A 24628-nucleotide genomic window follows, 5' to 3' on the forward strand; every position below is an offset into this window, starting at 1 on the left:
TCACACCACCATACGTGTGTAGACTTCACTTGGTGGCATCCCTGCTACACGTAAAACATTGCCCCAGAACAGTGCGGGTCAGCATCTCACAACTGATGCCACGTGAGAGAGCGCAGGTATTCACAGAGCCTTTACACTCCACATAGTGTAAATGAACACCTAAACTACTGTGATCGCCTGAAAGCACATTAAATGCACTCCATGAAACGGCCTCGGGAAACATCTCTCATTATAATGGAAAATGCTTCCAGCATTTTCGTAGAGGAATAAAGCAAAGATAGAAGAAGAGAGGACAGTCTGGGCGACATGGACACGATCAAAGAACAGTGTAAACCTCGGAGCTCCAAAGGCTCTTCAACTTCCTGTCAACACACGCAACACATCGCTACAACAACAACAATACAATCAGCTTTTAGTTGAAAACTTTTAACTTTCTGTTGGAATTACCGGATCAACCTGGCTATTTTGACTACGCAGTCGTACCGGCTACGAAGACAGCCTCATAGATCAGACAATCACCGTGCTCAAGAATGAGATACAACTATTTACATCGTTCACAGGTAATCCATGGCTATTAAGTAACTCACTCGTGGAAGCATCAAGACTTTCTCTGGCTGCTATCTTGAGGTTATCTCGAGATGATTTCGGGACTTAGCCACACCTCGACACTCTGAAGTGTGTGGTGGAGAGTGTATATTCCAGTCACCGAGCCGACCGGAATATGAAATAATATACTATCTTGCTCTGATGAAGGCGAATTGAGCCGAAAACGTGTTGAGCATTTTCTAATTATTCACGTGTGGTTTTCCCGCCAAGACTGAGGTGCAGGCGTCAGGGCACGCCCCAGCCTCCACGCGGAACCACGAAAGGTCATCTGCAGGTGTGTGCCGATATTGGTCAGGTGTCACAGGTACGCCTCCTGGAGGCCGAGCTCAGTGACTGGTGACCAGACCACAACTCAGCACATGGAGCAGCGACGACGTTTCGTCGATCCTGAACCATTATTAAGTCGTGTCCAGCAAGACTTGATAATGGTCCAGGACGGATCGAAACGTTGTCGCTTCTCGTTCTTCTGAGTTATGGTTTGGTCATCATGTGTTCAGCCACGTTATTGTGACTCGTCACCTGCAGCCCATTGAGTGATCACTGGCGTGGCCATAACCCGGGCAATACTCTTGAATATATTGCAATACGGCACCTGACGCCTGTCATAACCGCACCCTTATAATAATATACCAATGTGACCTACTGGATGTCCCAGCTATATTGGAGGAGGCTGCCATCACACCCGGACACACCAATGTGACTTGTTAATACATACCGCTTGGTCATACATATGCATGCCAAGTGCTGGGATGTCTGCCTGGGGCCAGCTGCTGCAACTGCTTAGGTTATACAGTGGGACGGGAGCGGTGGCCCAGCGGACAGCACGCTGGACACGTGATCCTGTGGTCCCGGGGTTGATCCCGGGCGCCGGCGAGAAACGATGGGCAGAGTTTATTTCACCTTATGCCCCTGTTACCTAGCAGTAAATAGGTACTTGGGAGTTAGTCAGCTGTCACGGGCTGCTTCCTGGGGTGTGTGTGGTGTAAGAAGAAGAAAAAAAAAGTAGTAGAAACAGTTGAGAGGCGGGCCGAAAGAGCAGAGCTCAACCCCCGCAAGCACAACTAGGTGAATACAGTCTCATGCGTATGTATTTTATTTCAACGCATCCTACTACAATAATAGTACTTATAGCAACTATTTGGTGGAACGTACAAAAATAGACTGTTGCACCCAAAATACTTTTATGTTTTGGGTGCATCCGGGTTCGATCCCCGGTGGAGGCGGAAATAGATGGGCAAAGTTTCTTTCATCCTGATGCCCCTGTTACCTAGCAGTAAATAGGCACCTGGGAGTTAGACAGCTGCTACTGGCTGCTTCCTAGGGATGTGTAACAAAAAGGAGGCCTGACCGAGGACCGGGCCGCGAGGACGCTAAGCCCCGAAACCATCCCAAGATAACCTAGCCTCAAGATAAGATAGTGTACACTAGGCCAAGGATTACTTGGAGAGTTTGTGCTTTTTTACCGTTCCACTTTTGTTATAATGTCATTTGGGGTTAGTCAGTAATAAAAAACGTGAACTTTCTTGGGGCCCGACTGCACATTTCTGTACGTCTGACCAAACAGCTGGTAAAAGTACTATCATTATATATAATATCTATTCAGAAGTGAAGACTAACTGGCACGACAACCCGACATCTCAGGTTGGGAATAGTGGTGTCAACACCTACACCGGTCACACCCGCTCTTCACCACGATTACACATGCTCCCTGCCCCCTGCCCGCAAGCCCCCTGCCCGCAAGCCCCCTGCCCGCTCACGCAAGCCCCCCTGCCCGCTCACGCAAGCCCCCCTGCCCGCTCACGCAAGCCCCCTGCCCGCTCACGCAAGCCCTCCTGCCCGCTCACGCAAGCCCCCCTGCCCGCTCACGCAAGCCCCCCTGCCCGCTCACGCAAGCCCCCCTGCCCGCACACGCAAGCCCCCCTGCCCGCTCACGCAAACCCCCCTGCCCGCTCACGCAAGCCCCCCTGCCCGCTCACGCAAGCCCCCCTGCCCGCTCACGCAAGCCCCCCTGCCCGCTCACGCAAGCCCCCCTGCCCGCTCACGCAAGCCCCCCTGCCCGCTCACGCAAGCCCCCTGCCCGTTCACGCAAGCCCACTTCCACGTCAAGGTAGCCCCGCTCCATCACCCACACAATTACCTAGGCACCCACCTTACTGTCCCTGTAATCTATGCCACCTGCACACACTAACCAGCCACTACAGCGCAGTCACTCACCCTAACAGCCCAACGACCCACTTCACCGACCCAATAACCATCAAGGGATCTGTGAGTATAGTATGAAGATTTAGACACGATTCACATTGGCCATAAAAGTTAACTGGGTCTTGGGAAAGATTGTACTGGAAAACACTACCATCAACACTGTTCTCTTGCAGGCAGTCTTGCCAGCAATTGGCCATGAATAGCGTGCTAGATGCCATCTAGATCATCATTATTGGTAATGTAGTTACTTGTGTGTTGAGTGTGACAAGCCATCAGTCAAGGTAATGACGAGAGAGTTACCACATATCAACTGGACAATGTTGAACTTGCCAAATCTCACGTGAGAAAAGATCTAGGAATCGTGAATAGTTGGGATTTTAAGTGAAAAAGTATATGCATTAATGTAGGAAATATGTTATAAAAGATAACGGGGCTCACATCTAGAAGCGTTAGCACGAAGACGCTTAATGTTACCTGGGGAGGGTTTCGGGAGTAGTTCTATTCCTTGAGCCCGGCCCGAGACCAGCCTCAACAATGTTGTTCTGCAAATTTACCTTAAGTTGTTAGGTTGTTAGGATCAATTTACATCATGCAGATCAGGTATGGTCGCCGTGAAGGGACATACAGTCACGTGAGCGTGTACGGAGCAGGATGACCAAGGTAGTAGTAATGCCTGGTACTCCAGACCACTCCCACCAAGACAGACAGAAGGGAGTCACGCCTCACTCTAGACCCACACAGGGCATGGTGGTTGTGGTTGGGGATATGACAGACAGGTCCAGCTGGGTTAGGGCTATACGCCACGGTTCTCAAACCTGCTCATACAGGTCACAACCAGCAAGGATGGAACCAAGTTAAAGTAATTTCATGTCTAAAGTTTAGTACTAGTATGGAAATAGAACTCTGAACGGGTAGATTGGACAGCCAGCTAGCTTTATTAAGCAATTAAAAATGTCTCAATTAGGTACATGATTCAAAGGGGACGAATTTGACGGGACCTGCCTAGTACGGGCTGACAGGTGTCTGTTTACTTGAGACAGATAACAAAGTCCCAGCTGCGTCTGATTACAATTGACAGGATGAACAATCCAACGGGTTTTCTTCATATTGGGAGGTGTTCTACATGCTGCTATGGAGGTGGTGTTCACTCACAGCACTAGTCACGCTGCCTAATAAACCAGTAATTAAACAAAAAGTATGTATGAATGACTTTGGTAAGGTATAAATATTTGCTGCCTCACATGACTAGTAAGAGCTGCCTCACATGACTAGTAAGAGCTGCCTCACATGACTAGTAAGAGCTGCCTCACATGACTAGTAAGAGCTGCCTCACATGACTAGTAGGAGCAGTCTCACATGACTAGTAAGAGCAGTCTCACATGACTAGTAGGAGCAGCCTCACATGACTAGTAAGAGCAGTCTCACATGACTAGTAAGAGCTGCCTCACATGACTAGTAGGAGCAGTCTCACATGACTAGTAAGAGCAGTCTCACATGACTAGTAAGAGCTGCCTCACATGACTAGTAGGAGCAGTCTCACATGACTAGTAAGAGCAGTCTCACATGACTAGTAGGAGCAGCCTCACATGACTAGTAAGAGCAGTCTCACATGACTAGTAAGAGCTGCCTCACATGACTAGTAGGAGCAGTCTCACATGACTAGTAAGAGCAGTCTCACATGACTAGTAAGAGCTGCCTCACATGACTAGTAAGAGCTGCCTCACATGACTAGTAAGAGCAGTCTCACATGACTAACAACAGCTGCCTCACATGACTAGTAAGAGCTGCCTCACATGACTAGTAGGAGCAGTCTCACATGACTAGTAAGAGCAGTCTCACATGACTAGTAAGAGCTGCCTCACATGACTAGTAAGAGCAGTCTCACATGACTAACAACAGCTGCCTCACATGACTAGTAAGAGCTGCCTCACATGACTAGTAGGAGCAGTCTCACATGACTAGTAAGAGCTGCCTCACATGACTAACAAGAGCTACCTCACATGACTAGTAAGAGCTGCCTCACATGACTAACAAGAGCTGCCTCACATGACTAACAAGAGCTGCCTCACATGACTAGTAAGAGCTGCCTCACATGACTAACAAGAGCTGCCTCACATGACTAACAAGAGCTGCCTCACATGACTAACAAGAGCTGCCTCACATGACTAACAAGAGCTGCCTCACATGACTAACAAGAGCTGCCTCACATGACTAACAAGAGCTGCCTCACATGACTAACAAGAGCTGCCTCACATGACTAGTAAGAGCTGCCTCACATGACTAACAAGAGCTGCCTCACATGACTAGTAAGAGCTGCCTCACATGACTAACAACAGCTGCCTCACATGACTAGTAAGAGCTGCCTCACATGACTAACAAGAGCTGCCTCACATGACTAGTAAGAGCTGCCTCACATGACTAACAAGAGCTGCCTCACATGACTAGTAAGAGCTGCCTCACATGACTAACAAGAGCTACCTCACATGACTAACAAGAGCTGCCTCACATGACTAGTAAGAGCTGCCTCACATGACTAACAACAGCTGCCTCACATGACTAGTAAGAGCTGCCTCACATGACTAACAAGAGCTGCCTCACATGACTAGTAAGAGCTGCCTCACATGACTAACAAGAGCTGCCTCACATGACTAGTAAGAGCTGCCTCACATGACTAGTAAGAGCTGCCTCACATGACTAACAAGAGCTACCTCACATGACTAACAAGAGCTGCCTCACATGACTAGTAAGAGCTGCCTCACATGACTAACAAGAGCTGCCTCACATGACTAGTAAGAGCTGCCTCACATGACTAACAAGAGCTACCTCACATGACTAACAAGAGCTGCCTCACATGACTAGTAAGAGCTGCCTCACATGACTAACAAGAGCTGCCTCACATGACTAGTAAGAGCTGCCTCACATGACTAACAAGAGCTGCCTCACATGACTAACAAGAGCTGCCTCACATGACTAACAAGAGGTACCTCACATGACTAACAAGAGCTGCCTCACATGACTAACAAGAGCTGCCTCACATGACTAACAAGAGGTACCTCACATGACTAACAAGAGCTGCCTCACATGACTAACAAGAGCTGCCTCACATGACTAGTAAGAGCTGCCTCACATGACTAACAAGAGCTGCCTCACATGACTAACAAGAGCTGCCTCACATGACTAACAAGAGCTGCCTCACATGACTAACAAGAGCAGCCTCACATGACTAACAAGAGCAGCCTCACATGACTAACAAGAGCTGCCTCACATGACTAACAAGAGCTGCCTCACATGACTAACAAGAGCTGCCTCACATGACTAACAAGAGCTGCCTCACATGACTAACAAGAGGTACCTCACATGACTAACAAGAGCTGCCTCACATGACTAACAAGAGCTGCCTCACATGACTAACAAGAGCAGCCTCACATGACTAACAAGAGCTGCCTCACATGACTAACAAGAGCTGCCTCACATGACTAACAAGAGGTACCTCACATGACTAACAAGAGCTGCCTCACATGACTAACAAGAGGTACCTCACATGACTAACAAGAGCTGCCTCACATGACTAGTAAGAGCTGCCTCACATGACTAACAAGAGCTGCCTCACATGACTAACAAGAGCTGCCTCACATGACTAACAAGAGCTGCATCACATAAAGCCATAAGCCTTGTGCTGTTGCCTTTACTGCCGTGTGGCCGTGTTCTGGACCCCGTGTTAGTGCCGTGTGGGGGTCCCACACGCCAAGCTTATCATCCCACTAACAAACCAAATATTAATCTCGACAGCATCACGATAACAAAATACTGCAATTTCAGTACAAATCTATGCTCAAATTACGTAAATGATGCAATGTAATAATACAAATGTTTAAATAAAAAAAATAATATAAAAATATAGAGAACCAGAATTACAGAGGTTACCCAGTAATACAGGGGGCCCTACCTGCAGAGTGAGGGGGGCCCTACCTGCAGAGTGAGGGGGGCCCTACCTGCAGAGTGAGGGGGGCCCTACCTGCAGAGTGAGGGGGGGGGCCCTACCTGCAGAGTGAGGGGGGGGCCCTACCTGCAGAGTGAGGGGGGGCCCTACCTGCAGAGTGAGGGGGGCCCTACCTGCAGAGTGAGGGGGGGCCCTACCTGCAGAGTGAGGGGGGCCCTACCTGCAGAGTGAGGGGGGCCCTACCTGCAGAGTGAGGGGGGCCCTACCTGCAGAGTGAGGGGGGCCCTACCTGCAGAGTGAGGGGGGCCCTACCTGCAGAGTGAGGGGGGCCCTACCTGCAGAGTGAGGGGGGGCCCTACCTGCAGAGTGAGGGGGGGCCCTACCTGCAGAGTGAGGGGGGCCCTACCTGCAGAGTGAGGGGGGCCCTACCTGCAGAGTGAGGGGGGGGGGCCCTACCTGCAGAGTGAGGGGGGGGGCCCTACCTGCAGAGTGAGGGGGGGCCCTACCTGCAGAGTGAGGGGGGCCCTACCTGCAGAGTGAGGGGGGGCCCTACCTGCAGAGTGAGGGGGGCCCTACCTGCAGAGTGAGGGGGGCCCTACCTGCAGAGTGAGGGGGGCCCTACCTGCAGAGTGAGGGGGGCCCTACCTGCAGAGTGAGGGGGGCCCTACCTGCAGAGTGAGGGGGGTCCTACCTGCAGAGTGAGGGGGCCCCTACCTGCAGAGTGAGGGGGGGCCCTACCTACAGAGTGAGGGGCCCCTACCTGCAGAGTGAGGGGGGCCCTACCTACAGAGTGAGGGCTGGCGATGCACAAGACGCAATAACACGAGGGGGCCCTCCGTCCCTGTCGCCAGACGCCACACGAGGGGCCCCCTCTGTCCCCTGTCGCGAGATCACACATAATTAATGGAAACCAATTGTTTGATGGAGGTGTGAGGTGAGGCAGCAGCCGCCCCAGCTCACCCACACACTGTAACAAAACTCCACAGTAAAGTCGCCATCAATGTCGTCGTCGTGCACAATTACCAAGGCTTAATATAGAGAGAAACTCCTCTTTGATAGCATTAAAAATGTCTATAAATTGTGTTTAAATAAGTCAGAGTTGAGAAAAGGTTGTTCAGTAACACTAGACCAATAAAAAGGCAGTGGAATAGTTGCTACTTTTCAAGAGGCACAATCAGAGAACACTGTATAAACATCCGAGGTCCGCGGTTGTTCAACATTCTCCCAGCGACGATAAGAAATATTGCCGGAACAACCGTGAACATCTTCAAGAGAAAACTAAATTGTTTTCTAAAAGAAGTGCAGGACCAACCGGGCTGTGGTGTGTATGTGGGCATGCGGGCCGCTCCAAGCAACAGCCTGGTGGACCAAACTCTCACAAGTCAAGCCTGGCCTCGGGCCGGGCTTGTGGAGTAGAAGAACTCCCAGAACCCCATCAACCAGGTATCAAGCAGGTTTGTCAGGAACGCCTCTTGAAGGACTGTAGTTAAAAGCTGACAATATTTAAGGTATAATTTGTCCAACAAAATCGACATGGAATAGCGAAATGTGAGAGTATCACTATACACAGGATATGCAAATCGCAGCTAATCTCGGTAATAAGTTTCAGTATGAACAGGAATTACAAAACTCACGTTCCTGAGACCAAGAGCCAGGGAAGTGGAAGTAAAGACAGTGAGAGACGAGGACAGTGCAGCGTGAGTCCGGTGGTCGGTGATCCAAACATGGTACTGACCTCTCAAACCATCAAGACAAAAGCCATCATTTTTGGTTCATTACATTACACCAGGAGTGTTGGAGATGTGTACACCAGGAATATAGATAGAGAAGCTTCCACAGATGTAACCAGGAGTGTTGGAGATGTGTACACCAGGAATATAGATAGAGAAGCTTCCACAGATGTAACCAGGAGTGTTGGAGATGTGTACACCAGGAATACAGATAGAGAAGCTTCCACAGATGTAAGAGCAGTACCTCAAACATGGAAGAAGGTAAATAAAGGACAACTACCAACCATCCAAGTTATACTTTACAGCAAACACAACCATATAATTACTAAACCATCGTGGTAATAGTAAATGGGCTAATATCTACCTATTACAGACATAGAACACCCATGGTCTCATCTTAGACATGTGGGACACTCATAACCTCATTACAGACATGACGGGCACCCTTCACCTCACCTCAGACATGAGGGGCACCAGTGACAAATCCTAAGTTAAAATAAAGCCTAAAATATTGACAGAACTGTAGTTAAACATAAGCGCTGGGACTCGGCGCGACACCCCAAGCCAGTACAACACGAATTTAATGCAGAGCGAGTGTTACTAAGTTGTTGTGTCATGCCGAAATTTGATGGGATTGAGTGAGAGCTGCCGGAGAACGGCCATAATAAAAGTATAGCGAGAGACAATAGGTAGAGTAGGAGCCGAGTGTGACAAGACTAGAGAAGTGAGAGTAGAGTGCACCACGGTGGCAGAGTAGAGGGCACCACGGTGGCAGAGTAGAGGGCACCACGGTGGCAGAGTAGAGGGCACCACGGTGGCAGAGTAGAGGGCACCACGGTGGCAGAGTAGAGGGCACCACGGTGGCAGAGTAGAGGGCACCACGGTGGCAGAGTAGAGGGCACCACGGTGGCAGAGTAGAGGGCACCACGGTGGCAGAGTAGAGGGCACCACGGTGGCAGAGAAGAGGGCACCACGGTGGCAGAGTAGAGGGCACCACGGTGGCAGAGTAGAGGGCACCACGGTGGCAGAGTAGAGGGCACCACGGTGGCAGATATGACGGATCTTTCAAAGACGACAGAAACACTTTCACAAAAACGAGGAAAGTTCAAGGATTGAAACTTGGAAAGTAAAGCTTCGGATATATCCTTGGCTATGGCAAAAGATTCGTGGAAATGTGTAGTCAAGGCTGAGCACACAGGAGAGGGGGCGCTCACCCCCCCTAGGACGGGCGGGGGCCACGTGCTCTCACCACAAAAGATGGCACTATTCAAGGTGCCTAAATACAATTTCAGTAGCAATTATACCACTATTGAATCAATTACATCAAAGTGATATGTGAAATTGGTGGAAATCCCTCTTTTTTGGAAGGGGGGGGACATTTAAGAACATGTATTCCCAAGAGATGAAATGAGGGGGGGGGGAGATGATATCCCAGTGCCAGCAGAGATAGTGCCATAATGAGGCACTTATGCCACAGAACAAACAACCCGGCTTTTACTGTTTCCTCTGGAAACCTGAAGGCAAACGTGGATAGCTTTTTATTTAACGTTTATCGTTATAGCAGGCGCTGACATCACCCATCTATCAGTGTATGCTGTTTGTGAATTAGTAGCATTTAGCGCCACACGAGCCAGGTAACTGGCGGTACTGCAAGGTACCGGAGGCGCACACGGGTACTCTGGCAAAGGGGGAAGAGTTAAGAGAGTGGGTACACCCAGGTGCATGTTGTTGGTGCCAGCCTCCCCACCAGTCCGTCCACGTGACCCAGCCTCCCACCATTGATTCCCCCGTGGCTTTCATGCCTTGGCTCATTAATTATGCCGTTTTTCACCCCGGACTCGTTGTCTTCAGCCCTGTATTCTCCCAGTGTTAAGTTATTGCCTGTAGCCCACACACCCCGTACAGCCTCGCCCATCTCTCTCTCTCTCTCTGGTCTTCACACTGACGCTGGCATGCACACACCTCTCCTGCGGCTGTGCTCAGGTCCTCGCTCAGCAAGCTAACAACATTACTAGAGTTAATGAGTGTGCGTCAGTAATGATAGCTGGTGATAAGTGCTAGCCTCTACGACACTTCCTCTCTGGTTGATACCTGGTTGATTGTATGTCTCTCTCGCCATATTATGATAACATTGTGATGCTCCACCTGTTCGTTCAATTGACTCACAGCATGCTTGCAGCACTTGAACAAATGACACACGAAGACATGAAAATTACTCTTCGAAGTCCAAAAAGAAAAAAAGGAGAGAGAGCAAGAGCGAGAGAGAGAGCGAGAGAGAGCAAGAGCGAGAGAGAGAGAGAGCGAGAGAGAGCAAGAGCGAGAGAGAGAGAGCGAGAGAGAGCGAGAGAGAGAGCGAGAGAGAGCAAGAGCGAGAGACAAAGAGCGAGCGAGAGAGAGAGCGATAGAGAGAGCGAGAGATAGAGAGAGAGAGCAAGAGAGAGCGCAAAAGAGAGAAAGCGCAAGAGAGAGAGAGAGAGAGCGCAAGAGCGAGAGAGAGCGCAAGAGCGAGAGAGAGAGAGCGCAAGAGCGAGAGAGAGAGAGAGAGAGCGCGCAAGAGCGAGAGAGAGAGAGAGAGAGCGCGCAAGAGCGAGAGAGAGCGAGCGCGAGAGAGAGAGAGAGAGGGGGGGGAAATGAGAGAGGGGGAGTGAGAGAGGGGGGGAGAGAGGGGGGAGTGAGAGAGAAGGGGGGAGTGAGAGAGAGGGGGGGAGTGAGAGAGAAGGGGGGAGTGAGAGAGAGGGGGGGAGTGAGAGAGAGGGGGGGAGTGAGAGAGAGGGGGGGGAGTGAGAGAGAAGGGGTGAGAGAGAGGGGGGGGTGAGAGAGGGGGGGAAGAGAGAGAGAGAGGGGGGGGGGAGAGAGAGGGGGGGGGAGAGAGAGAGGGGGAAGTGAGAGAGAGGGGGGGAAGAGAGGGGGGAGTGAGAGAGAGAGAGGGGGGGGAGTGAGAGAGAGAGAGGGGGGGAGTGAGAGAGAGAGAGGGGGGGAGTGAGAGAGAGAGGGGAGAGTGAGAGAGGGGGAGAGTGAGAGAGGGGGAGAGTGAGAGAGGGGGAGAGTGAGAGAGGGGGAGAGTGAGAGAGGGGGGAGTGAGAGAATGAACATGTTAACTTTGTTCAACAGAACAAGATTTAGCTGTGTTCTATCTATATACTAATAATTAAATTTCCGAACAAAATTTGACCGATTCTTAATGACTTTGTGTGACTGTAGGAATCAATAGCTGGCCGACTTGTCACGCTCTTACATACGTTTTCTTTGGTCAGTTCGTCTAATCGTTTTCTCTAAATACCATGTGGGTTACTATAACATTTTAACTAATACATTTTTTGTTTATATATACAAGAGTTCTTACATCCTTGTACAGCCACTAGCACGCGTAGTCTAGTCTTCGGGCAAAGTCTAGTGTTTACTCTAAGTTAAACCTTAACACCCGAATACATTCTCTGTTCACACGAATAATCTCGTTTTGTTCTATATTTTTTTACCATATTTTATTCTACCAAGTTTATTTATTACTGTATTTACACACACAATTTTCAATGTTTTTATTTGAATTTACCTGAGTGCCGCAATCAATCTAATGGCCTCGAAAGAGACAGGAAGCCGGTGGCTTGTCAAAGGCGCCCCCATATTTCCTGATATTTTTTTAACTAGATTTTGAACTGCAGTAGTCTTGGCATTAAAAAAAAATCTTATTTTTGTGTATGATACAAAGTTGCTTGTTACTAACTTCCCACTAACACTTCACCTGGTGTATGTTGGTGCCTGCCAATGACTGTTAGCCTCGTTGGACCTGTTGGATTACAGTTTAACTACCTTAACGTTCGGATTCTTTTGTAGAATCTGGCCTTAAAGTTGTGGATGGAGGTGGCTGTCACAATTTCGTCTTTCAGTGTATTTCACTTGAGTACCACCCATACAGGGTACTAGTATTTCCATATTTGTAGACTCATTTGTGCTTCCAGCTTCCCTTTGTGTCATCTTGTCCCACTTTCTATCACTTTAAAGAGCCTATCATTGTCCACCTGGTCTATTCACCACTGTATCTTGTATGTTGTAAACATATACCGTTTCTATTTTCTAGGGTTGTGAGTTAGTTCTCTGCTATCCTCACAGAGGATAGGTTATGGATAGGATAACCTATCTTCGTTGATCTTAGTTTTTTTTTAGTTGCAATCCTATACCTTTGTACTTTTTCAAATTTGGACTAATGCAAGTTAGTGGCTTTGCATGATTATACCACATGTACTTTCACAACTCATTGTACACTCTTGTGTATACATAAATAAAATAAAAGGTGCGGATTCTAGTATTGGTCTAACATAGGCTGCGTGGATTGCCTTGAAAGATCTTATTTATTGGATTAAATGAGGTTCTAATGTTTACCAGCGTTCCACTTGCTGTCGATGTTACACATTTCATGTGTACCTCTGGTGTTAGTGTTGGAATTCTATACACACTCAAATCTTTCCCTCTTTCCAATTCCTGTTTGGAGGCGAATGGGTGGGAGTGTGTATTTACAATTTGAGCTGTTTGCACTAGGACCGCCCCTTTCATGCCATCAGTTGTCTGATGTATTGACTAACAACCTATTTTTCTCTATCATATCTACTACATTCTCTCTCTCTCTCTCTCTCTCTAAAACACACACACACACACACACACATCTCCCCCCTCACCCCGTATCCTCCATGTCCTCCCTATCTCCTTAACCCACACCCTACCTGTCCCCCCTTCCATGAAACCCCCACCCCTCACCCCAAACTCCCCTGAAACCCTGCAAACCACCTCACAGATCATCTCACCCACTGAAAAGCTTCCCACACCAGCAGAATGCTCGCCAGGAAAGGGCCAAGAAAATGAACTGAAGAAAGTGAGCCTCAAGGCAATGTACACTAACATAGATGGAATTACAAATAAAACAAGTGAACTCGGAGAATGGGCACTAGAAGAAAACCCAGACATAATAGCACTCACAGAAACAAAGCTAACAAACACCATAACAAACGCAGTGTTTCCACAGGGCTACTATGTAGTGAGGAAAGAGAGAGAAGGGAGAGGAGGAGGTGGTGTAGCTTTGCTACTAAGAGAAGGTTGGAGTTTCGAAGAGATGGTAATTCAGAACTGTGAAGGTTTCAGTGACTACATATCAGGCACCATAGCAACTGGAGGACAGAAAATTATAGTAGTAGTCATATATAACCCCCCCACCGAATGTCAGAAGACCCAGACAGGAATATGATAGAAACAACTTGGCCACCATCAATATAATAGAGAGAGCAGCTTCTGTGGCTAGCAGGAACGGATCCAGGCTACTAATCATGGGAGACTTCAACCATGGAAAGATAGATTGGGGGAACAGAGACCCACATGGAGGCCCAGACACATGGAGAGCTAAGCTGCTGGATGTGGCAACAAGAAACTTTCTAAGTCAACACGTCAAGGGACCGACAAGAACGAGAGGATGGGATGAACCAGCCTTGCTTGATCTGATATTTACCCTAAATGAGTCGGATATAAGGGAAGTTAAGTTGGAAGCCCCCTTGGAAATGAGTGATCATAGTGTATTGAGCTTTGAGTACCTGGTTGAGCTAGGAATTATCACCCCCAAAAAAGAACTGGGAAACAAAGGGCTGGCGTACCGAAAGGGAAACTATGAGGAGATGAATAAATTCCTATGGGATATACATTGGGACGCAGAACTCGGAACCAAGTCCGTACAAGACATGATGGACTATGTCACCCAAAAATATCAGGAGGCTGTAAGCAGGTTTGTCCCAGCCCAACAGGAAAAAACAGAGAAGCAAAGGAAGAATCCGTGGTTTAATAGGGAATGTATAAAAGCAAAGGAGCTGAACAAAAGGGCATGGAGGAACTTCCGTAATAACAGAACACCAGAAAGTAGAGAGAGATACCAGAGAACCAGGAACGAGTATGTTAGTGTGAGAAGAGCAGCTGAGATAAGGTATGAAAATGATATAGCTAATAAAGCCAAGACCGAACCAAAGCTACTACACAGTCACATCAGGAGGAAGACAACAGTGAAGAAACAGGTGATGAAACTTAGGGTCGGCGAGGACAGGTACACAGAGAATGACAAAGAGGTGTGTGAAGAACTCAACAAAAGGTTCCAGGAGGTCTTTACAATAGAGCAGGGAGAAGTCACGGCGCTAGGAGAGGTGGCAGCAAACCAGGTGACCTTGGAAAGGTTCGAAATTACAAGAGATGAGGTCAAGAAGCACCTATTGGAGCTGGATGTGAGAAAAGCTGTTGGGCCGAATGGAATCTCATCATGGGTATTGAAAGAGTGTGCAGGAGCACTTTGCTTGCCACTCTCCATAGTGAATAGTAGGTCACTGGAAACGGGAGACCTACCAGAAGTATGGAAGACTGCTAATGTAGTACCAATATTTAAAAAGGGTGACAGACAAGAGGCACTGAACTACAGGCCAGTGTCCTTAACTTGTATACCATGCAAGGTGATGGAGAAGATTGTGAGAAAAAACCTAGTAACACATCTGGAGAGAAGAGACTTCGTGACAACCCATCAACATGGGTTCAGGGAGGGTAAATCTTGCCTTACAGGCTTGATAGAATTCTATGAACAGGTGACAAAGATTAAGCAAGAAAGAGAAGGATGGGCGGACTGCATTTTTTTGGACTGTCGGAAAGCCTTTGACAAAGTACCCCATAAAAGGTTGATGCATAAGCTGGAGAAACAGGCAGGAGTAACTGGTAGGGCGCTCCAGTGGATAAGGGAGTACCTAAGCAATAGGAAGCAGAGAGTTATAGTGAGGGGTGAGACCTCAGAATGGCGTGAAGTCACCAGTGGAGTCCCACAGGGCTCTGTGCTTGGACCTATCCTGTTTCTGATATACGTAAATGATCTCCCAGAGGGTATAGACTCATTCCTCTCAATGTTTGCTGATGACGCCAAAATTATGAGAAGGATTAAGACAGAGGAGGACAGCTTGAGGCTTCAAGAAGACCTGGACAAGCTGCAGGAATGGTCGAACAAATGCCCCTGTTACCTAGCAGTAAATAGGTACCTGGGAGTTAGTCAGCTGTTACGGGCTTCTTCCTGGGGTGTGTGTGTGTGTGGTGTGGAAAAAAAAGTAGTAAGCAGTTTAGGAAGCAATGTGGTGGAGGGTGACTCCATACACAGTTTCAAGTGTAGATATGATAGAGCCCAATAGGCTCAGGAACCTGTACACCTGTTGATTGACGGTTGAGAGGCGGGACCAAAGAGCCAGAGCTCAACCCCCGCAAGCACAACTAGGTGAGTACACACACACACACACACACACACACACACACACACACACACACACACACACACACACACACACACACACACGAGTTGTGAATGATAAAGATTGTAGGTCTCCTCCAAGAAGACTTGAACAAGTTGCAGAGATGGTTGGAGAAATGGCTACTAGAGTTGAATACAGGCAAGTGTAAAGTGATGGAAATGGGAACAAGTCATACGAGACCAAAGGGACAGAACAAAATGAAGGAAAACTACCTCCCAGTAGTGATTCTAGAAACTGACCTGGGACTGAACATAACACCAAACTCCAAAGGTACATAAATACGATAATGTCAGCAACATACTTTATGCTAGAAAAAGTCAGAACATCATTCAGAAACCTAAATAAAGAGACATTTAGATTGCCTTACACTGCTTACATGAGACCAGTCTTAGAGTATGCCACTCCATCATGGACCCCCCAGCTAAAGAAACACATAAGGAAACTAGAAAAGATTGAGAAGCAAGACTAGTCCCAGAACTGCGAGGGATGAGACATGAAGATACTAAAAGAAATGAACCTAACAACACTAGAAAAAAGGAGAGAGGGACATGATAGGGACATATAAAATACTTACGGTGATTGACAAAAAGGAAATAGAGAAAATGTTCACAATGTCAATAGAACAAGGGGGCATGGGTGGAAGTTTGAAACTCAAATGAGCCACAAATTTTACCTGAATTACTTGAAGGCCACTAACACTAGTGACCTCGACGAGGACAGGAAGCCGGCAGCTTGTCGAAGGTCCCCCCCCCCCATTTTCCTTAATGATCTTTTCCAGTTGTACTTTAAAATTACTAGAGAGAGAGAGAGAGGGGGGGGTGGCGGCAGAGGCATTACAAAGATTTTCTGCACGTGAAGTGTCTTAAGGGCCAGGTGAATGATGAGTATTTTTCCAAGGAAGAAAATTAGAGAAAAATTGAAAACAAATCTCCCATTATTTGGCATTATTGTGAAAATTTCATCCCATTATGTTAAGGTTTCTCCATTCCATTATGTTAAGAAATGGATTTTTTATGAATTTGCTTAAAATAAATGCGTGCGCGACGGGCAGCAACTGGTACTGATAATAACCATAACTTCTCTTTACTGGCAATCAGGGAAAAAGATATGCAAGCACCTGTCCGATTCACAAAGACAAGTAGTAAAAAGGAAGGTCTACAAAGTTTATATGCAGCTGGTGCCACCTGGAGGACCAGATTTCACACATGCTGTAGTGAGTATTTTATTAAGCTGTACTGTATTTTATTATATATCATATAAATACATTGCCCAATGGCCATATTTCTTATGTCCTTTTGTACGAAAAGATGACAACCCCTTTTTTTCGTGCATTTTTTTTCTTTCTCCTATGTTTCTATGTGGATTTTCTTGTGACTTCTACATCTTGGAGAATTCATATCTGGCACTAAGCATGTGAAGCTGGAACGAAATTAGTCAACATGTTAATCAGCCACAGGTGCCAGAAATTGTGACTTTTTGTTTTTCCCTATTTATTTACAGATTTCAAACTCTATTCTCTTTATCTATTTAGGTTGTATTGATGAATGAGGACCTGATGAGGGCCTTATTACTTATATATGGGCAATACAGTTACTGCAATATATATGTTTTGTTGTAAGAACTTAAGAATGAAGGTAACTGCAGAAGGCCTATTGGCCTATACGAGGCAGCTCCTATTTATATTTACCCAATCTCATTCATATATATGTCTAACCTACTGTTAGGTCTTAAGGGGCCCAGTGTCTGTATTACAGTTATCCCTAACGTATCCCTATATTTTGTTTTTTGGGGGGTTATTTTTCTTGACGTCCTTTTAACACATATTGATCTACAACTTTTGCATATTCGAATACGAATGCCAAGCAATGTTTCTTAAAACATACAAGAAAATTCATTAATTAGAACTACCCATAATTATTGTCAATAACTTCAACTTCAATTATCTCTAAAACTGGAATTTCAACCTTGAGACCTAACTAAAAATTCAATTGCTAACCGATTCTCACCATTTTTACATATTTGCAAAGTTCTTAGTTCTAACATTTCCTTTGAATTGTTTAGTCATAAAGCCATAATGTTTGGAGCTACAGTATAAATATTTTGCGTATAAATTTGGCACATATTTGGATGGCCACATTCAAAAAAATAATGTTTTACAGTAAACTATACTCTTAAACAAAAATTGGTCCAAAGTAAAATGAACGTTATATGCCATTCTGAGACCATAGTGAATAAAATAACAATTGGTGACACTAAGATATTTTTAGCAATTTGAAGTTGTGATTTTTTTTTAACTTAGTTTTCTTTTCACAGTATGATGTTGATCCATTAGGAAAAGTTGGAGCATTTACCATGAGGATTATGCACAAAAAAATTGAGTGTGTTTGAGGAAGTTTCGGTGCACATGCACCGGGCCCCTTAAACACTGTTGGGAGGAAGAACCAAGACTGTAGCCACCACAGTCAAAAAAAACTACCACTTGCACTTGCAGGGAGCCGGTCGGCCGAGCGGACAGCACGCGGGACTTGTGATCCTGTGGTCCTGGGTTCGATCCCAGGCGCCGGCGAGAATCAATGGGCAGAGTTTCTTTCACCCTATGCCCCTGTTACCTAGCAGTAAAATAGGTACCTGGGTGTTAGTCAGCTGTCACGGGCTGCTTCCTGGGGGTGGAGGCCTGGTCGAGGACCGGGCCGCGGGGACACTAAAAAGCCCCGAAATCATCTCAAGAAGAACCACTCAGCATTCCATGCTTGAACTGCCTCCACCAACATGTGTACCAGCCATCAGCTGCATCTGTGACAAAGTCCAGTTGCCAGCAACCACTGCCTATCTGCTGCATCAAGTGATGTACTTATCAATTTGTATACTTCACACTCCACTTAGCATGGTTACTTAAGTGTGTGCGCCTACTTACTGCCATATATGTGATCTGCATTGGTACCACGTGTGGTCATTGTAGAATTAACATGACTTTCGAGACATGGATTGCTAGTCTCTAGTGCACATCATACCAAAGGACAGACGAGTGTAAAGATCAACTGTTCAGATCTTCTACGTGCTGTTTATAGGAGTTGATGGTATGAGTGTGTTTAGGGCCGACTTAATATATTTAGTATTATTATGTTATTGTCTATCTGTGTTACATATCCCCATGATCAGCCACCTGCAAGCGAGTTCCTCATTTGCTCACACGTAACAGGTGTAGGTGTGAGTAAGACAGATCCAACTGTTAACACACAATTATCTGTGTGATGTCACAAGTGTTGTACTTGTCAGTCTGTGTACCTTACACATGACAGTTTAGAACTCCTGTGTTTCACTTTACAAACCGGCTGTGTCAGGAAAGCTGAACTGGTTGTCGAAGAAAGTGTCATGGACACACAAGTTTCCACAAGTGGACCACATGATTGATCAGTTAGGCATCCCAATGTCTATCTGATGTGATATTAGCTTGTCAACACCAATTTAAAGTAAAATATGCACCCCAATGTATTTGCATTTAAGTTTTGTGAACAAATGTTGTTTAGTTTGACACTGAGTGTACATAAGACTTTCTTTAAAAAACTACCACTTGCACTGTACCTTCAGCCTTGTACTTTTTCTTATTTGTTTTATTTTATTTATATATACAAGAGTTCTTACATTCTTGTAAAGCCACTAGCATGAATAGCATTTCGGTCAGGTCCTTAATCCTAATTTTCCCCAGAATACGACCCACCAAATCGTTTAACAACCAGGTACTTATTCACTGCTGGGCAAACAGAGGCTACAGTTAAGGATAAGTGCCCATTCAATCCTCCCTGGCCAGGAAACGAACCTAGGCTAAAGCACTCACGAGGTGCTGGGTAAGTGCTTTACCACTGCACCATGGGGACTGTCCTCACTCCAGTGTCTTCAACACCATTAAGCAGTGATTCACTAATAATAAATTACTGATGAGAACTCACTGAGATGTCCTTCAGAGTGCCCCTTTTGCATTGAAGTTTACTTTCACGCCTACCACGAACCAAGACCTGGTGAAGCCAGTCGATAAGGGCCACTTCACAGAGGACCCATACCTCACTAGCATACCCAGGACCTGTATGCAGTGTTTTCATAGTTGTTAGATTCCAATTAGCTTTTATTGAGCCAACAGCCATATGCAGATTGATGGCATTGCATGCAATTACAGTTAGAAAAAACTAAATTTCTACACCAGCCTGCTTCTCGAGTTAATATTTAAACTTTTTGTGAGGAATGATGAAAACTTTCTGACAATTACAGATGCAGATAGCCTTCTTTCTCCTACTTAATTGCTATTATCATTGTAAAATGTTAATAAAATGGTCAAATTTCTTTCAGTATAATATGGAATAAATGCACCAATACTAGTTTTGAGAAAATACCAGATTAAATACAGTATAAAGAATGTAAAAAAGCAACACAAATTATCACCCCTAAATTAGAATATCACCTGATGAAATAACATTAGTTCTAAATAAAAATATAGCAGCATTTGAAAACATTCTTGTTTCATAGCAAAACAGATATCCACATGAAACCAGTAAACATAAATGGTGGGACAATTTAATAAAATCTTGCCTAACAAAAAAAAATCCAATACAAAGACTAAAACTGAACACTAATCATCAGAATAAGCCAGAATATGTTTTGTCACAGTGAAAAAACAAAAATCTAACACATCTTTGCAAATGTAACTACTACAAGACAAACATTGTTGAAAACTAAAACCCAAAGTATGGTGGTTTTAGTTATATTAGAAAAATTTACGTTCTCTCCCATTCTACAGGTTCTACAAAATCAGAAAATGGGGACTTAGTTTATGAAGAGGCAGATATAGCAAATTGTTTTTGGCATCTGTATTTACCATAGAGAACTTAAATAATACGGTGGAACTGCGGTTTTCGTATGCCCCTGTTTTCGTATTTTTTGGTTCTCATACTCAACTTCTTCTAAAAATTTGATTTGGTACTCGTTGTTTGCCTTTTTTTCAGAATTTGTTTATACACAGGTCCACAGAGTGTGGTGCTTCAGTTTATCAGTGTCCCCCGTCTAGTGATGATCATGTTTGAATTCTTTAAAGAATTTCATTTTTTTGTGCTTTTTGGTTTCTGAACATAAAAGTTCTTATTATATATTACACCATGGGTTACAAGAAAGTCAGTGGTAATGTTCAACCTAAGAAAATAGTTGTGAGGATGATGATAGAGGAAAAACAAGAGATCATTCATAGTGAGAATGTGATATCTCACTACAGACAAGTGTTAAAACAGGGAAAAACCAAGTGTCTATAGACAGATTCTTAGTAGACAAGCAAGCAGTGAGCCACAACCAGGTCCTAGTGGTATGCCTGCAAAATGTAAGAGAGTACCCCAGAAATGTAATGTCATCATTGTTGTTATAATGGAAGGGAACTCCTCTTCCAAACACTAACACTTTTCTTTCTCCTCCCCCCTTCCTCGTTATCTTCCATATGCCAACAAGAGTCCTCAATAAAGGTAAGATACCTAAGAGTATTATTCTGTATAAAATTTATTTTTTAGTCAGTATATTTGGGGGTGTGGAACAGATTAATTCAATTTACATTACAGTATTTCTTATGGGAAAAGTCGTTTCAGTTTTCACACAGTTACTGGGAACGTATTAAATACGAAAACTGAGGTACCACTGTATTCCTTTTCCAATACCTCTTGCTAGGAATTATGTAAGACTGCCTTCAAATTACAGGAGTGTATCACCATTTATGAGTTAACTATGCTTAGTGTCAAATAAAGACAGTGAACAGACTGTTGATGCACATGTTTAAAAACCACAAGGCTGGCATATCAAGGTTACAACTTAATGAGCTAAACAAATTTTGTTGTTCAATTCCTAAGCCTAATGTGCACTAAAACAGAAAGCTCATAGGCAAAAGGTTCCATGTTAAATTCAAGTGATAAGAAAGAAGTGCTTTGGTAACATTTGCTTTCACCTGAATTCTTTGTTCACCTATCAGAACACTAGTAGCTCAGAGTTAGAGAACTGTTGAGAGTTGCACCCTGGGAAAGGTCAGTAGATGGCCTATGGGTATCTTATGTAAGCCTTTTAAGTTTTTTACCCTTGACTTTGAGAAACCATTTATCACTATTTTAAGTGACAAAAGTTTTTAATTTTTTAACTGTGTTAACTTTCTTCTTACAGGTACTACAAAATCTGAATTTATACAGTACAGTACCTCAAAAACAAGTTATAATTATTAATACTCTGTTCAAGACTGACTGTTCACCTAGTATATAATTTGCAAATCACTGCAAATTCTAAATTTATATCAACTATTTTGTTAGCTTTAAAATTTGCCTGAAACACTATGCATGTCTGTGGCTTTGCTAGAATTATTTCACCAAATCATCAAAGCTTGTCAACTATAATCCACTCTACTTTTCTATTAACTAAAAAATAAAACATTATATAAAAACATGCTTATATAGTATAAAAATATTTTTTCAACTGTTGTACCAAATACCATGCCTGCCTAGGTTAAGATTGAGCACGTCAGTATGTATATATGAATATGTATGACAAATTTGTGACCTTCTGTGACAAATTCCTCCCAACCTTCTTGAAGGTTGGGAAGAATTCCAGTTACTTCCGCTACCGTCCGTAGGCTGACAAGTGACTGTGTGAGACGGAATGCACCAAACGTAGCACATAGTATTCCAAAATCTACTTTTTCCGTCTTCGATTATAAAACAATATATTGCTAAATACATTAATAAAAAATATTCATACCTAAGGTTTCCCCTGTTGTTTTGAACATACCTTGAAACGAAGAAAATGATATTGTCGTTCCTCCAGTTTAACTGTCACGACAGATTTGGACCTCTGTAAACCTTGCACTTCAGTTTTCTTGATAACACCTCTGTCTTTCGGGGGTATAAAATGAATGATTTTAAGGGAGTGAGAGACGACCAGCCGTGTTGCTGTGCCACAAGTGTAAACAAAGAGCCACTGTTGCCACCTCCCAGCAACCCTCACTAAACCTTTGCTAGTTTGCTAACAAAGTCCAACAATTTATACCCGCGTTATATACTCCAAATGTTACTCTTACTTCTCTTACGTACTTTAACATGCAATTTCATTGTAAGGCATTTCATTTCATTATATTTTTTTTCTAATACAGGTTAAAAAATAAGAGAGATAAATGAAAACCGCAACTTAGCAAAAGCTGCTGTATTGTGAATTAAATTCTATGCATCGTATTTTTCGTTTATATTATCGTATAAGACTGTATCTTAAAAATAAGTATTAAATGGTCTAAATAATACCATGAAGTATATTTATTGGGAAAGTTGCAGAAATGTTTATATTATATATATAGAGAGAGACACTTGGTGCCTGGGGTAAAAGTGCTACTAGTTTTAGTAAGGAGTTCTAAGTTAGTTGAAACAACTAGAGACCCTAGAACCGCCAATTTCCTCTTTCAGCGCCTTAGTATGGCAATCCAGAGAGGAAATGCACAATGCATCCATGGTTCCTGCCCGCCATCTGTGGAGCTGGAGGAACTCGACAACCTGTGACAAGTAGCCTTTTACCTTGCATGTAACCAGTGTTGTAACCCTTTTGTTTAATGAAGTTTTAAATAAAATAAAATGATAAAATACAAAAAAAATATAGGGGGTGGTAGGAGAAGTCAATATATCAGGGTAAGCGGGTGCCTCACAAGGCTCTCCCAGATGCTGCATTTCGACTTCTTCGAGGTCAAGGGTCCTTACAACGCAACCAGAGGTGGAACCCCCCCCCCCCCCCCCCTATATATAAATTAAATTAAGAAAGCTAGTGTTAGCCAGCTATCGCTCAGTTACATTCTAACATCCTCAAGGCCAAGACAGAACATCCAGCATACTGCTCAGCCACCATAAGAACACAGGAATTAAAGAGTTCATTTACGGGCTATTCATGCCCGTGCTACCTCTTGAGTGGCTTAATCTTCATCAATCAATCATCATAGAGACCATAATAAAACTGTAACGTGAACTTTGGAGAGTGAATTTTTCAGCTTCTTCTCAAGTGAAGAACTTATGAAATAGAGAAGATTCGCGTTAGAATAATTGATCTCACCCTTTCTGTCATATTTAAATAACTTTATTAACGTCGAATTAACGTTGATTCAGCGTTGAATTAACGTAACTCTTGGATATTGTGCCCAACGGACAGCGGACACAATAGCCACTTTATTGTGCATAACAATACGATGGAAAAAGAAGCTGGGGTAAAAAAAAACAACCATGATGAACCATAGGGATAACCAAAAGGACCTTTGACGTCAAGGGGAAGAAAGTGGTTATATATCAAGCACAAGTCTATGGTGCGCCTCATCTAGATTAGTGTATCCAAGCAGGGAGACCTAACCTTCAAAAGGGCATATCTGCTTAATGAAATGTTCAATAGAGAGCGACAAAAAATCACAGAACTAAGTCACTTCTCATACCAGGAAAGGTTGAGAGCAACTACAAATTAGACCGACAAGGCTGATCACATTGAGACCTTCATATCACTGGATATTTTGAAAGTTAATAATTTGTCAATTTATAAATGAAAGTGACTGGAAAAGATAATCCAGACCACTTTAAACGGTCCAATGTGACCGTTTATGTGACAATGTGACAATGGGGTAAATTACATCAGTCATATCAATAACTGTTTTCATAAGTGGTTGCGCATTTATTTAATTTAGTTAGTTTACATAAAATTTTAGCATATTATTTACATATGTAAAAGTTATAATTATAGCATAACAATAACTGTAATTAAAAGTTATAATTATAGCATAACAATAACTGTAATTATATACCGCATTTAAATTTTAA

General features: G+C 44.4%; 2 protein-coding genes across 6 annotated transcripts in view; both read right to left on the reverse strand.

Moving 5' to 3' along the window:
• The window catches only part of LOC123745278 (RND transporter family member dispatched), a 225995-nt gene extending 203344 nt beyond the window's left edge, over nt 1-22651 (reverse strand). For all 4 annotated transcript variants that reach the window (XM_069321864.1, XM_069321865.1, XM_045725660.2 and 1 more), the window contains exon 1: nt 22551-22651. The gene's annotated coding sequence lies outside the window, so the exon portion shown is untranslated. The remainder of the gene's footprint in view (nt 1-22550) is intronic.
• LOC138363043 (protein dispatched-like) overlaps nt 1-22721 on the reverse strand; it is a 109004-nt gene extending 86283 nt beyond the window's left edge. For both annotated transcript variants that reach the window (XM_069321869.1, XM_069321867.1), the window contains exon 1: nt 22581-22721. The gene's annotated coding sequence lies outside the window, so the exon portion shown is untranslated. The remainder of the gene's footprint in view (nt 1-22580) is intronic.
• Between the last annotated feature and the right edge of the window lie 1907 nt (nt 22722-24628).

This window comes from Procambarus clarkii, chromosome 10 (assembly GCF_040958095.1).
Source record: "Procambarus clarkii isolate CNS0578487 chromosome 10, FALCON_Pclarkii_2.0, whole genome shotgun sequence".
Classification (NCBI taxonomy): Eukaryota; Metazoa; Arthropoda; class Malacostraca; order Decapoda; family Cambaridae; genus Procambarus; species Procambarus clarkii.